Source organism: Chelonia mydas, chromosome 9, assembly GCF_015237465.2.
Source record: "Chelonia mydas isolate rCheMyd1 chromosome 9, rCheMyd1.pri.v2, whole genome shotgun sequence".
In the NCBI taxonomy this organism is placed as follows: Eukaryota; Metazoa; Chordata; order Testudines; family Cheloniidae; genus Chelonia; species Chelonia mydas.
Window position 1 is genome coordinate 8,929,945 of NC_057855.1, and position 15,218 is coordinate 8,945,162.

General features: G+C 48.5%; 1 long non-coding RNA gene across 1 annotated transcript in view; it reads right to left on the reverse strand.

The window, feature by feature from the left end:
• LOC122461745 overlaps positions 1–15,218 on the reverse strand; it is a 76,935-nt gene that overhangs the window by 43,934 nt on the left and 17,783 nt on the right. The window contains exon 2 of the long non-coding RNA XR_006283897.1: positions 4,345–4,428. This is a non-coding gene — a long non-coding RNA (uncharacterized LOC122461745). The remainder of the gene's footprint in view (positions 1–4,344; positions 4,429–15,218) is intronic.

The window sequence follows — 15,218 nt, forward strand, 5'->3', positions numbered from 1 at the left end:
CACAGTGCCTCATTCCCATCTCAGATGGCCACACCATGTTATCCCTGGGAAGTTCTATGTAGAAATCAGTGGTATAACATGGCCTAGTAGCTAAATAAAAATGTGGGCATGACAAATAACCCTGTCTGGGAGAGGCAGCAATAAATTCTTTTATTCTGAAGCAAAATATCTGTAACGCTTCCATTCTGTCCCTCCTGTACATTCTCCTGGCCCAGACTATTTCAATGGGTTAAAAAGAGCCTTCCTGGTTCTCCTCCCCAGTTACCCTTATTCACATCTTCGCGTTTTCTCCAGGGCCAATGGTAATAACCGGCAAACTCACAACACTGTCCCGCTTCACATTCCTCCTTACAGCTCACTTCTGCTGTGATACCTCCAGATCGCTCACCAGTGGCTAGACAGCTGGTGTGCGTGACCACTTCTTAGTGTGTCCGTCATGGTCATAGAATCATAGAATCATAGAATATCAGAGTTGGAAGGGACCTCAGGAGGTCATCTAGTCCAACCCCCTGCTCAAAGCAGGACCGATCCCCAATTAAATCATCCCAGCCAAGGCTTTGTTAAGCCTGACCTTAAAAACTTCTAAGGAAGGAGATTCCACCACCTCCCTACGTAACGCATTCCAGTGTTTCACCACCCTCCTAGTGAAATAGTTTTTCCTAATATCCAACCTAGACCTCCCCCACTGCAAAGTGAGACCATTACTCCTTGTCCTGTCATCCGCTACCACTGAGAATAGTCTAGATCCATCCTCTTTGGAACCCCCTTTCAGGTAGTTGAAAGCAGCTATCAAATCCCCCCTCATTCTTCTCTTCCGCAGACTAAACAATCCCAGTTCCCTCAGCCTCTCCTCATAAGTCATGTGTTCCACTCCCCTAATCAGCTCGCAGCTACCTACTGCTCCTGCAGTGTGTCTATCTATTCCCCTCATACGCTGAGGGCTTGTTTGACGTGAAAGTTAATTCGGATTAAGATAGGGGGTGAATTTAAACTGCAATAGCTATTTCTGAATAACTCGGTATTTGGATACTTTTATACGTAGGGCCCTACCAAATTCATGGCCATGAAAAACACATCAGGACCGTGAAATCTGGTCTCCCCCCTGTGAAATCTGGTCTTTTATGTGCTTTTACCCTGTACTATAATGATTTCATGGGGGAGACCAAAGTTTCTCAAACTGGGGGTCCAGACCCATAAGGGAGTTGCAGGGGGATCACGAGGTTGTTTTAGGGAGGGGCGGTTGTGGTATTGCCACCCTTACTTCTGCGCTGCCTTCAGAGCTGAGCAGCCGGAGAGAGGTGGCTGTTGGCCAGGAGCCCAGTTCTGAAGGCAGCGCTCCGCCAGTAGCCACCCTACCATACCAGGCCACCCTTACTTCAGCGCTGCTGCCTTCAGAGCTTGGTGGCCAGACAGTGGTGGCTGCTGACTGGATTCTCCAGTGGCCAGAGTTTACGATGTTCCTTTTTATTTTCCTCACTAGGCACCTTTTTAAAGGATGCCTTTTTGCTTCTGACTGCCTCTTTTACTTTGTTATTTAGCCACGGTGGCACTTTTTTGGTACTCTTGGTTTTTTAATTTTTGGTATACGTTTAAAGTTGAGTCTCTATTATGTAAAAAGTTTCCACGCAGCTTGCAGGGATTTCACTTTTGGCCAGGGGTGGGCAAACTTTTGGCCTGCGGGCCACATCAGGGTTGCAAAACGGTATGGAGGGCCGGGTAGGGAAGGCTGTGCTTCTGCAAACAGCCTGGTATCCGCCCCCTCCCACTTCCTGCCCCCTGACTACCCCCCTCAGAACCTCCGACTCATCCAACCCCCCTGCTCCTTGTCCCCTGACCACCCCCTCCTGAGACCCCCCGCCCCGGGACTCTCGCCCCCTATCCAATGCCCCCTGCTCCCTGTCCCCTGACTGCCTCAACCCCTGTCCACACCCCTGCCCCCTGACAGGCCCCATGGGAACCCCAACCCATCCAATCCCCTCCCACACTCCTTGTCCCCTGACCGCCCCCATCCTGGGACCCCCGTCCCTAACTGCCCCCCCATGACCCCACCCACTATCCAACCCCCCCTGCTCCCTGTCCCCCCACTCCCAGGACCCCCCGACCCCCAACCCCTATCCAACCCTCCCTGCTCCCTGTCTCCTGACCGCCCCCCCGAAACCTCTGCCACATCCAACCACCCCCCTGTCCCCTGACTGTCCCCCGGGACCTCCTGCCCTTATCCAACCCCACACCCCCCCCCGCCCCCTTACCATGCCGCTCAGAGTGGCAGGACAGGCTTATTGGAAAGCCTTGGAGGTGGGTGGGCACAAGCTGTGCTGCCCGTGCGGCAGCATGGCTACGGGGGACGGGAACAGCGGGGGAGGGGCCGGGGTCTAGCCTCCCTGGCCAGGAGCTCAGAGGCCGAGCAGGACGGTCCTGCGGGCCGTAGTTTGCCCACCTCTGCTTTTGGCGCTGTACCTTTTAATTTCTGTTTAACGAACCTCCTCATTTTTGTGTAGTGCCTCTTTCCAAAATTAAATGCTACAGTGTTGGGCCTCTGTGGTGTTTTCCCTGCCACAGGGGTGTTACATTTAATGATATTATGGTCACTATTACCAAGCGGTCCAGCTATATTCACCTCTTGGACCTGATCCTGTGCTCCACTTAGGACTGAACCAAGAATTGCCTCTCCTCTTGTGGGTTCCAGGACTAGCTGCTCCAAGAAGCAGTCATTGAAGGGTCTCTAGTTCACCCATCTTATTATTTAAACTTCTAGCATTGGTATATAAGCACTTTAAAAACATGCCACTTTTTAGCTGTCTCCCATTACATGATGTAATTGAATGAGACTTATTTTCATTTGATCGTTTCTCATCAGATCATACCTGCATTTTATCATCTTACATCCTCTCCTCTTTACTAGGAATTAGAGAATCTCCATTAGTAGATCCTCCCCTAAGGAATGTCTCTGTCTGAACCACGTGCTCCTCCGCACCTGTCGGCTTTCCCCCAGCCCTTAGTTTAAAAACTGCTCTAGGACCTTTTTAATGTTAAGCGCCAGCAATCTGGTTCATTTTGCTTTAGGTGGAACCCATCCTTCCTGTATAGGCTCCCCCTTTCCCCAAAGTTTCCCCAGTTCCTAATGAATCTAAACCCCTCCTCCATCCACGCATCGAGACCCTGCAGTTCTGCCTGTCTGCCTGGTCATGCGCGTGGAACGGGAAGCATTTCAGAGAATGCTACCATGGAGGTCCTGGACTTCAATTTCTTACCTAGCAGCCTAAATTTGGCCTCCAGAACCTCTTTCCTATCCCTCCCTATGTCACTGGTACCTACATGTACCACGACCACCGGCTCCTCCCCAGCACTACACATAAGTCTATCTAGATGCCTCGAGAGATCCACAACCTTCACACCGGACAGGCAAGTCACCATGCGGTTCCCAGGTCATCGCAAACCCAGCTATCTATGTTTCTAATGATCGAACCGCCCATTACTAATACCTGTCTCTTCCTAATAGCTGGAGTTCCCTCCCCAGGAGAGGTATCCTCACTGCAAGAGGATACCACAACATCATCTGGAAGGAGGGTCCCAACTATGGGATCGTTTCCCTCTGCTCCATTGGGTGTTCTCCTTCCCTGAGGCTTTCATCTTCCTCAACAGCACAGAGGCTCTCAGACCAGGGGTGGGACCGTTCTACTATGTCCCGGAAAGTCTCATCTATGTACCTCTCTGTCTCCCTTAGCTCCTCCAGCTCAGCCACCCTGGTCTCCAAAGGCTGTACACGGTGTCTGAGGGCCAGGGGCTCCTTGCACTGAACGCACACATACACCACCTGTCCAAAGGGCAGGTAATCATACATGCTGCATTGGGTGCAATAAACTGGGTAGCCCCCACTCTGTTGCTGGACTTCTGCCTGCATTCTCTTTTTACTCCTGATCTTAGTTCCTTTGTTGAGGTTTTGTTTTTACCAGGGGGTGTTTTTTGCCTTAAGTTTAAAGGAGTTTAAGGAATGGTAAGTGTATCTAGCCCCCCACTCTGCCACTCCCCCTCTGTAAACTCCCTCGCAAAACTCCCCTGTTCGCTAGCTCCTCTGATCGCTTAGGAGCCGGCTTTTTCCAGCCCTGGTTTTCCTGAGTAGCCCCGCCCCCTGGTTAAGGGTTGATGAGTGCTAAAAGGGCTTAGGGATCAACGCCTTGTTAAGAAGCTCTCAGGTCTCAGCCTTGCCTAACAGGCAGCTAGGCTCAGCACCCAAACGGTCAACACATGGTCCAAACAAACAGACCACACAGTATATTTCAGTCCAGCAGCAAGCACACCACAACAAACACAAACACACACACACACAACAGACAACAAACTTACCTCAGGTCACGCCAGTCGCCCCTCCTTCACCTGGAGAAGTCCCTCGCAAAACTCCCGTTAGCTGCTCCCGTTCGCCAACTCCTCCTGTTAAGGTTTGCAAAAACACTATGGAGAGGGAAAGTGCCAAATAAATACTTACTGTGATTATAAACAGGCTGCTTATAGTATTATAAGGCTACTTTATTACTTGGTTTACTTTTAGAGAAACAAAGTGGGCAAGGTAATATCTTTTATTGGACCAACTTCTGCTGGTAAGAGAGACACTTCCGAGCTTACACAGAGCTCTTCTTCAGCTCTTTGTTTACCTTTGACATCTCTCTAATTTGACTCTTCGATTTACACTGGGGCTAACAAGTTGTACACTATTCACTAGCTCAGGTGTGGGCAAACTTTTTGGCCAGAGGGCCACATCGGGGTTGCAAAACTGTACGGAGGGCTGGGTAGGGAAGGCTGTGCCTCCCCAAACAGCCTGGCCCCTGCCCCTACCTGCCCCCTCCCACTTCCCGCCCCCTGACTGCCCCGCTCAGAACTCCTGACCCATCCAACACCCCCTGCTCCTTGTCCCCTGACCACCCACTCCCAGAACCCCCCCCCCCGCCCCTAACCACCCCCCGGGACCCCACTCCCTCTCCAACCCCCCTGACTGCCCTGACCCCTATCCACACCCCCACCCCCTGACAGGCCCCCCGGGACTCCCACCTGCTATCCAACTCCCCCTGCTCCCCGTCCCAACTTCCCCCCCAGAACTCCCGCCCCCTGCTCCCCATCCCCTGACTGCCCCCTGGAACCTCCTGCCCCTTATCTGAACCCTCCCTCACCTGCTCCCGTCCCCTTACTATGCCACTCAGAGCGGCAGTACTGGCTTATTGGAAAGCCTGGGAGGTGGGCAGGCGCAAGCCATGTTCCCCACACGGTGACATGGCTGTGGGGGAGGGGGGACAGCAGGGGAGGGGCCGGCGGCTAGTCACCCCGGCCAGGAGCTCAAGGGCCAGGCAGGACGGTCCCACAGGGCGGATGTGGCCCGCGGGCCATAGTTTGCCCATCTCTGCACTAGCTGCTTAGGATGGATTGTGATGATGATTTATTATTTAGATTGCGATCACACCCAAAATGTGCTAGGGTGCTGTCTAAACACAGATGATACAGGCCCTGAGGAGAGCGCAACCTAAAAACATCTTCCATCATGTTTACTGCCTGTTCCCTACCTTTCCAGGGGACAGCAGGAAAAGTGTACTACATGGATCTGGCTGTGCTAGAAAGCAAGTATTGTACCAGGAGCCACACACCCTGGGGGGACTGTGAAGTCGGGCCTTTAGTCAAAACAGTAGGATACTTTCATATATTATACACAATATACCTGTTGCTTGGATTTTGCTTTAATCCTTGATTGTTGAGGCAGAATTATTCAGGTTAGCAAAGCCACATATAATGACAGGCCTGATAGCTGGTGCTGTCTGAAATCTACCCAGGATGCAGGAGGGGAGGGAATCATAAAAAGAAAAATGTTTCTCCCCCTTCCTGCACAATGGCAAATGGTCCAGGTTTATTCTTGTTGAAAGGAATGTGATGTCTCAGTCATTGCACTGTCTAATGAGCTACCAACAACATCCATCAGTCATCAGCAGCATTATTTGAAATGGCCTCTAATGACACTAGGTATATTAACACACTGACCCCCCCACTTCCCCCCAGCCCTTGGTATTTCAGAGTTCAAGTCCTGGCTTAATTACTCTGAGAAGGAATGTGATGTGGTGGATCACAGCAGTGAAGTAATAACAATCTGTGTCTGCGCTGGTTTCTTTCTTTCCGAGGGGATGCAGAAATCCTGGTAGATGGAATTCTCCCCACCCTCCCGCTGCGGATTAGCACTTCCATGGAGTGGTGCTTTACATCCCCAAAGCCCAAGTAACTCATCTATTCACCTAGCGGTCATCAGCCTGCCCCACCTCTCCCATCCTAGAGAACCAGGAAGGCAGTATTAGAAGTCAGAAGATGGACATTGACAATAGCTGGCGAATAGCCTTTTACTCTACCACCTCCACCCCTTTGTTTGAAGATCTGTGGTAAGTGGTGTTAGCGACCCGGTGTTGTAAAATTAGCTTTAACAATATTTTTTTATTTTTCAACATTTAACACTCAATTGTGACACTGAGGACATAATGTAAACATGCCAAGCGAGATAATGCAGGTCAATGGAAAATGTCTAGCTAAATCCCCTGTGCGACTTCGGAAGTCTTCACCCTCATCTTCCTCCTAAAGCAGGAATGGGCAAACTTTCTGGCCCGAGGGCCACATCTGGGTATGCAAATTGTATGGCGGGCCATGAATGCTCACGAAATTGGGGTTGGGGTTTGGGAGGGGCTGAGGGCTCTGGCTGGGGATGCGGACCAGAAATGAGGAGTTCAGGGTGCAGGAGTGGGCTCCAGGCTGGGGCGGGGGTTAGGGCTCTGGCTGGGGGTGTGGGCTCTGGGGTGGGGCTGGGGATGAGGGGTTTGGGGTTTAGGAGAGTCCTCCAGGCTGGGACCAAGGGGTTTGGAGTGTGGGAGGGGGCTCCGGGCTGGGGTGGGGGATTGGGCCACAGGGTGGGTGAGGGGTCCAGCTGGGGGTGCAGGTTCTGGGGTGTAGGAGGGTGCTCCATGCTGGGAACAAAAGTTTCAGAGGGCAGGAGCAGGATCAGGGCTGGGGTAGGGGGTTGGAGCACAGAAGGGGCTCAGGGGTGCAGGCTCCAGGTGGCACTTACCTCAGGCAGCTCCCAGAAGCAGCAGCATGTCTCCCATCCGACTCCTACGCGGAGCCGTGGCCAGGTGGCTCTGCATGCTGCCCTGTCTGCAGGCGCTGCCCCTACAGCTCCCTTTGGCCACAGTTCCCAGCCAATGGGAGCTGCGGGAGCGGCGCTTCGGGCGGGGACAGCATGTAGAGCCCCCTGGCTGCCCCTATGCATAAGAGCCAGATGGGGGACATGCCACTGCTTCTGGGAGCCTCGTAGAGCCACGGCACGTGCACACGGAGCGGCCCCTGCTCCCGCTTCCCGGCTGGAGCTTGGGAGCTGGGCAAGCCCCACACTCCGCTCCCCAGCAGGAGCTTGAGGGCCAGATTAAATTGGCTGGATGTGGCCCATGGGCCATAGTCTGCTCACTGCTGTGGCTTCAGGATAGAGGGGAAGGGAAGGCGGGGCCTTGGGGAGGAACATGGGCGAGGCCACAGCCTGGGTCATGGGAGGCTTAGCCTGCCCTGGCCTTTGACTCCCGCCACCCATGGTACAGAAGTCTGCTGCTCCAGGCGGGAACCAGGCATTCCTCTGTATTTTGTACAGTGTCAAGCATGCTGTAAGTGCTACATACATTGCTTATATTCCATTATTTTACAAAGCAAGTTAAAATGATGCACAAGGTTTCTGCTTGTCCTTGGTGTCACACTCAAAGTTCATTTGGAGTAAGACTGTCCATCTCTGCTTTGCACTCCAATATTCATACACAAGTGCTCATGAAAAACCTGGTCGCACAAACACAGATGCCCTTAAGGGCACAGCCTAGGCAAATGTCTCATAAATCAAGAAGCAGACAATTCCAAGTTACACAAGTCTACAACTATGCCATTATAGATACTGAGAGGCAACATGATTAGAGGTGGGTCTTCAGGAGGCATCTGAATACAGACAGGGTAATGGCCTTAGTGACATGCTCATGTGTGTTGTGTGTAAAAGGCACAGGGATGTTTGTCAGAGAACAAATGGTCTGACAAGGCATCAGTGACAGAGAGGAGGAGGTGTGTGGGGGAGGGTGGGCAATGTGGACAGACAAAACAGATGAGTGCAGATGTGTGGAGTCACTTGTGGCTTTGAAGGTAAGGACAGAAGCTTGAATTCAATGATTTTGAGGAAAGGGGAATCATTCAAAGAGAGGCAGGATATGGTTACAGTGACAGGCTAGGGAGAGGAGATTAGGTGTCTGTGGTTGGTAGGGACTTGAGAAGGTCAACCCGGGTGTCAGGAGGGCCAGAAGAGGAAGTTGCAGTAATCAAAACGAGAGGCAATCAGAGGTCTGGACAAAAGAGTTATAGCTTTAGTTACAGAGTGAGAAGATAGGGGTTTAGAGATGTTTTGGAAGAAGAGGAACAGGATTTGGACATGATTTGGGGTGGGTGAGACAAGGTGAAAGAGGAATCAAAGATGGCCCCCCATGGTCACAGGCCTGGGGAGCAGAGAGGAGGATGGCACCATCAGCAGTGACACAATGGGGGGTAGGAAGATAAGGAACTCTTTTAGGGCACGTACAGTTTAAGATGACAGCCAGATATCCAAAAGGAGAGCTCGAAGGGATAGGCTAAGATGTCTATTGCCAAGCCCTTGAGCCTCACAGATGTGGCTCTGGTGATGTATTTTCTCTCATCTTATTCAGAAGCCAGTGAGCATAAAAGCAGTGGCCTACTATTGCCAGTTATGTTCATTTACACATACGCTCTCTGTCATTATAGTTGGTAGAACCTAACCACTCTCAGTTTCTGCATTTCTGGCTGAACAGTGCAGATCTCATTTACCAGATGTTACAAGACTTAACAAATTACCAATTCTGTACAACGAAAAGCAGGTGATGCCCCTCTCTTTGTACAAATGCAACAGTACATGGTGCTTCAAATCAGCCAACGGTACTAACACCTGTGTCTCCTTTTTCTGTAGGTACTAAGGAGGAGGTCACCAGTGTCCGCTCAGAGTGCCTCACGTTTATTGCTCTAGACAGCCTGAAGTTCATGTCTGCTGTTATTCGGACTCTTCATAAATTCAACATGGAAAGCAACACGTCCAATGACTTTGCTGCAACATGAGTCAGAGCTTTAAATCTGGCATGTGAATTTTCTTAGGGAATTCACTAAGCAAAAAAGTCAATATGGAAATTAAAAGCTATACTAAGCAGAAAAGACTCACTTTCCCTAACCCCCAACGGACCCTAAATATTTTTTTAGACAACAAAACAATCCCTGCCCAAGGAAACTAAAATGTTCCTATAACTTTTATTCTTTTTCTTTTTTATTCTTAGTTTTTTCCAGCCAAATGGCTGAAGGGCAACCGAAAGGGCACGTGTGTGATGGAGGAGTGGGACCCACTCTGCACACTTTCCCCTCCCCCTACAAAACTAACTCTGCCTATAGTACTTTTAAACCAAAATCCCACCTGTGAGAACGGTGTAAGTCTTGTACAGGGGTTTTCATTTGGGTTTATCATGTCCTGCATGTGGTTCCCCAGACTAAGGTGTTGCCTTTTTGAGGGTGGGAATCAGGAAAGAAAAAATCCAGCTTCACCATCCTTCCTGTGGCCATCCACCAGCATTGCTGTCTGTCCTGTCACCACAGACTTTAACAGGATGGGACCTCCTATCATTTGTGTGTGCAGCTCTGCATGTGCAAATTGAGAAGTTTACAAAAGGGGCCCATTGTAGCTAAGCAGCAACAACGTATTCTTATGAGTAGTTTATTTCACTTAATAAACTAAGGGTCAAATCCAGCCCAGCAATAAAAGTGCATTGCTCCTCCCATTGACCTCAGTGGGAATGACACCTGCTCAAACCAGGGTTGAACTTGTTTTCTGGTCTTAGCTGACAATGTGTGGTTCAATACAGTGCACTAGGTTTCCCTAACACTGTTAGTAAATTTCAGGCTTTGGCTCACTAAGGCCAGGATTATCAGGTAGAATTCACCATCAGAGACTGACTGCATCATAAGACATGACGGCATCCATGTAAATTGCACATTTAAGTCTCCTGAAACTGCTTTAAGTAGAAGAATCTAACATTGTATTTTCAAGTGTCCTGAACACTAATCTTCCTCTTTCAAATGGGGAGATGAGTCAGTGATCTGTGGATAGTCATGGAGTGACAGTATGTTCAATAGGCCTTATGATGAGTGGAACTTTGGAAACCTTCCATATTTTGAAACAAGGTGTTTCAATTTAAGGAGCTGCAAGTCTCTTGGGACATCGCTGCAGCCAGTTTTGTTCACAAGCTGTGTGATTTTCCACATTTGTAGGTTCTCTTGCATTTTCTTGGGCTACTATGTTGTTCAGTGGGAGGGGAGGAGAGCAGCTGCATCCATGGGTTTTTGTTTGCTTAGCTGGTAGGCATGTTTAGTTTGGAGGGCTCCTTTATGTAATCTGAAGATTTGCTGGATTTGTTTCAATGCCCCCTCTGCTCTGCAATCCCTTTTAAAGTCATGTTGCATGTTACTGTACTAGACACTGGGATGGTAGGCAACTGTCAATATTGGCAACCATGAAGGCTGGAAACCCAAACTGTAGAATAAGGACAGTTGATGGTCAGCCTAAAGGCTGACTTCAGCCACAACAGGCAGACACATGTGTCTGCTGCCATAATTGCCACTCATCCTATTATGGATGGAGCTTGCCCTCTGTCCTTCAGGTTGGAGGAGCAAGACTTAATAGCACCCTGAAATACCTGCAGGGCTGATGCAATAGCCATGGTGATGGTTGCCCTACAACGTGGCATAAGTTGCATGGCAATGAATGCCTCGATGACAAGGTTGAAAAGGTTGCATTTATAGTAAGGAAACCAGTAGGACAGGACCTACATATCAGGACAGAACACGTGGCAAGACTCAATGAGGAGTTGGAAACCCTCAAAAGAAAATATGTTATTGCTACTGGCTGCAGAATCAACGCATGCCAGAGAAAATGAGGAAATGGGAAGAAAAAAGTCAAAATCAAAAACCCAAACCAGACAACCTCATATGATTTTCTCACTGGGAAAAAAAAGAGAATCACCCAGGACAAGTGCCAATCATGTTGCTCAATGCCTTTCTGGAAGGTACTCAGATAATTCTGATGCGGGAGGGATAAGTGCAGGAATTGAATTGCTCTGCATACTTTCCTGATGTAACCAGACAAAAACCACTCCTCCCACAGAGTGGCTCCTAATCACAAGGACATGTATGAAATTCTACAATTATTTTACGTATTATTTTTAAAGCTCCCAAGTCCCTCGGATCTAAAAGTGGGAAGGTGACCGCCCCACACGTCCCCACACACAGAGTTTAAACCAAAACTGCACTAGGCTGGATACAAAGGGCCAACAGAATCTGGTAAAGAAAAAGCGGTCTCTAATGCAGGGATTGGAAGTGTTCTGTAGAGCAGGAGATGGTCCAAGTAGTTGATTAACCACTTAATGCGCTGTTGTTAAACTTCTTTCTAGTGTACACCTCATATTGTGTATGCCTGGTTTATAAAAAGTTACCATACTTGAGGTAGGAAGCATCACCAATGATTCAAGCCTAAGGGTATGTTGACACTGCAATAAAAGATCCACGGCACAGCCATAGGTCACCCCACCAAGCAAGCAGCCTTCCCTGGTGTCTCAAGCCTCCCTGCCCTGCCCTCTACTTCACACAAAGTCTTCCCCTGGGCCTCTCCCTTATCTACCCTAGAACTCCATTAGGTCTTATGACCCACTAGAGCCATGTGACCTTCTTCATTTTCCCCCCTTGGAGAGGAGAGCTGGCTGTCACTGGTGGGACTGAGGCCCTTCTCCCATTAAAGAACTAGCCACCCTGTGACAGGCACCTATATTGACATTTTAGAAGTTTGAAAAATAAAATAAATGGACAGTGCGTTGAAGATGTAAACCACCATATGAGTGGTAGGGGCTTTATCATTTTACTTATATGGGCCCATAATATCTGAGATAATATTTTACTTCTATGGGCAGCATAATATCTGACAATTTCCACAACTGTTATTGATTTTATCCTTGCAACACCCCTGAGAGAGGAACTGACACACGGAGACCAAGTGCCTAATTCCCACCTATTTCAATACCTTTACAAATCTGCCCCTAAATGACTTAGCCAAACTCAAACACGAGGTCTGAAGCAAAAGCAAGAACTGAAGTCAGATCTACTGAGCCCCGGTGCACGGCCTCAACCACAAGACTATCTAGTACTTCAGACACAATAGCTGTTTCAAAGGGGGTTTAGAATAATCTTTATTTTACTGTGTGAACTATTTGTTTTATGTATCTATTTCAGTTTCAATCTGTGAACATCAAAAGGAAGGTCTGTCCCAGGTTCTTGGTGCCCAACAGAATAGCTAAAATACAATCAAACCAGGACAAAAACAGCAGTAGCTACTGTTGGGGCCTTTCTTTGCATAAAAACAAGCTGCCCCCAAACGTTTCCCCCCTCAGTTTCTACAAATGCTGGTCTCCCCATAAAAATTCCCCATCCCTATCCAGCCCCCACAAACCTCAGGCCTCCCCCAAATGCCTGCCCAAATATATGGGCTTTACAACATGTGGGAAAGGTCAGCAGATTCAAGCCATTCAGACCAAGGTGAGGCCTGAAATTCAAAGTCTAAAGGACCCTCATGGAGACGGGAAGGGGCCATGAAGAAGGGGCCTTGTCACTCAAGCACCTCCACCGCTCTCCACTGTGGCAGTATCAAATGGTAGAAAGAGAGGTGTGTCATGCAGATAGCTATTAAGCCATTAAAGGGTGTATAGGTCAAAACCAATACCTTGCTTAAAGGTGACCGTCAAGAGACTGGCTGGGACCAATGCTCTGTGCAGTGCCACCCACACACTGTGATCCTCCTGGACTCAAATATTTTCCCATTTGACTGCATATTAGTTGTGATGTGAATATGTTTGCACTCTGTCTCAAAGTTTGTTTTACTAAGCTGGGTACATTCAGGGCCGGCTCCAGGATTTTTGCTGCCCCAAGCAAAAAAATATTCGGCCGCCCCTGCTTTTTTTTTGTGCCCCCCCCCCAGCTCCACCCCAACTCCACCCCGTCCCAACCCCTTCCCCAAATCCCCGGCCCCACCTCCTCACCTGGGTGTGCCACATTTCCCCCCCATTGCTTCCTGCGGCTCCCCCCCTGCAACCCCCCGCCCTAGCTCACCTCCGCTCCGCCTGCTCCCCTGAACACGCCGCCGCTCTGTTTCTCCCCCCTCCCTCTCAGGCGAGGGAGAGGCAGCGCATTCAGGGGAGCAGGCGAAGCGGAGGTGAGCAAGGGTGGGGGGGAGCGCAGGAAGTAACAGAGGGGGTAGAGGAACCGCTCCCCGCCCCACCTCACCTCCGCTTCACCACCGCCGCCTCCCCTGAGCGCACCGCCACTTGGCTTCTCCTCCCTCCCTCCCAGGCTTGCCGCACGAAACAGCTGCATTCTGTATGCTAAGGAGGGAGTTGTTTAAATTCCTCCTGTTGGGCACCACAGACTATGACAGATTAACAGATATGACAAGGTTAATTCACAAGATTCATAGATTCCAAGGCAAGAAGGGACCACTGTGGTAGCCTAGTCTGACCTCATAAAACAGGCCATTGAACTGCCTCAGAATAATTCCATTTGAACTAAAGCACACGCTTTTTTTTTTAAAAAAAAGTCCAGTCTTGATTCAGTGATGGAGCCTATTCTTACATGATCTCCAGCCCAGTTTTACAGACCTAGCAGATTCAGCTAAGCACTCAGAGAGATTTATCTGAAGAGAACAGAATGAAATTTTTGAACCTTTTGAAATCCACCCCTCATGTGTTTTGATTCTAAAGCTAATTAGCTAACTCCTTAAAAGGGTTTAATGGACATATAGATTATTACATTTTAAAGCCAAAAGAGACCTTTATGATCATCTAGTCTGACCTCCTGCATAACACAGGGCATGAAAATGCATCCAGTTATTCCTACCTCAAGCCTATAACTTTGGTTGAGCTGGAGCGCATCTTTGAGAAAGATGTCCAGCCTTGATTTAAGGAGTTCAAATCACAGAGGATCCACTACAACCTTTGGTGAATTGTTTACAAGTTTAATTACACTCACCGTTAAAAATGTCTTCCTTATTTCCAGTTTGAATTTGTCTAGCTTCACCTTTCAGTCATTGGATCTTGTACCTTTACCTGCTAATATTTTAAGAGGCCTAGTATGTCCACACCTAACCACCATTTATGGTTTTTGTTTGCTAGAATTACGAGCCCTTTGCTGCTAGCATATAACACTTTGGACAATGCTAACCAATTTCTTCAAAGAATACCTGGTTCACCTCACCACAGATAACTCCACACCCCATTTTACATCTAAAGCTATTTGTCTAGTTTATTATTCTGCACCTATTACTGTATAATCTGGGCCTCTTCCTACACTGTTGATAGTGTCATGTTTTTGTTTGGCTTGTATATCTTGGGACTTGATCCTGCCATCCTTATATGTTTAGTCCCACTAATTTAAATGTGACTATAGATGTGAGTAATGATTCCAAGATTTTGCCGTTGGCTTGTTAGTTAGGAAAGGGGAACACGTCTTACTCCGTGGGCCAAATCCTCAAATCTGTATTCCTTATTCCAATAAAATTTCCACTGAAGGCACTGACTCGGGATCATATTCTGCTTTCATTTACATCAGAGTAAATTTAGAGTAACTGTACTGAAGTCATTGGCATTATTCCAGGTTTACCACAGGATAACTGAAATCTGAATTTATTGTAATCCATAGAGTTAGGAACCTATGTACCGATTGCTACTGCCATTGAAGTCAGTGGCAAAATACACATAATAATTTAGTTCATCACTGATTTTGACCCCATGGAACTGATTTTGATTTCATTTATGCCACGCTAACTCCACTGATCTTGTTGGACTTACTCCTGATTTACACCAGGGTGATATGAGCCTCACACCTCAGGATTTCAGTGGATTGGGCCCATATACAATACATCTGAATTCTGCAATATAACTCAGCAGTAGGACTTGTTTCTCTCATGCACTGCACTTCACGGTAAACAGAGTTCCTAAAACTGTCTTACATTTTGCTGATGCTGTCTTCTTTTTAGCAGATTTTGCAATGTCCTACCTGATAAAATGTACTTTGGCTAATATTAATCA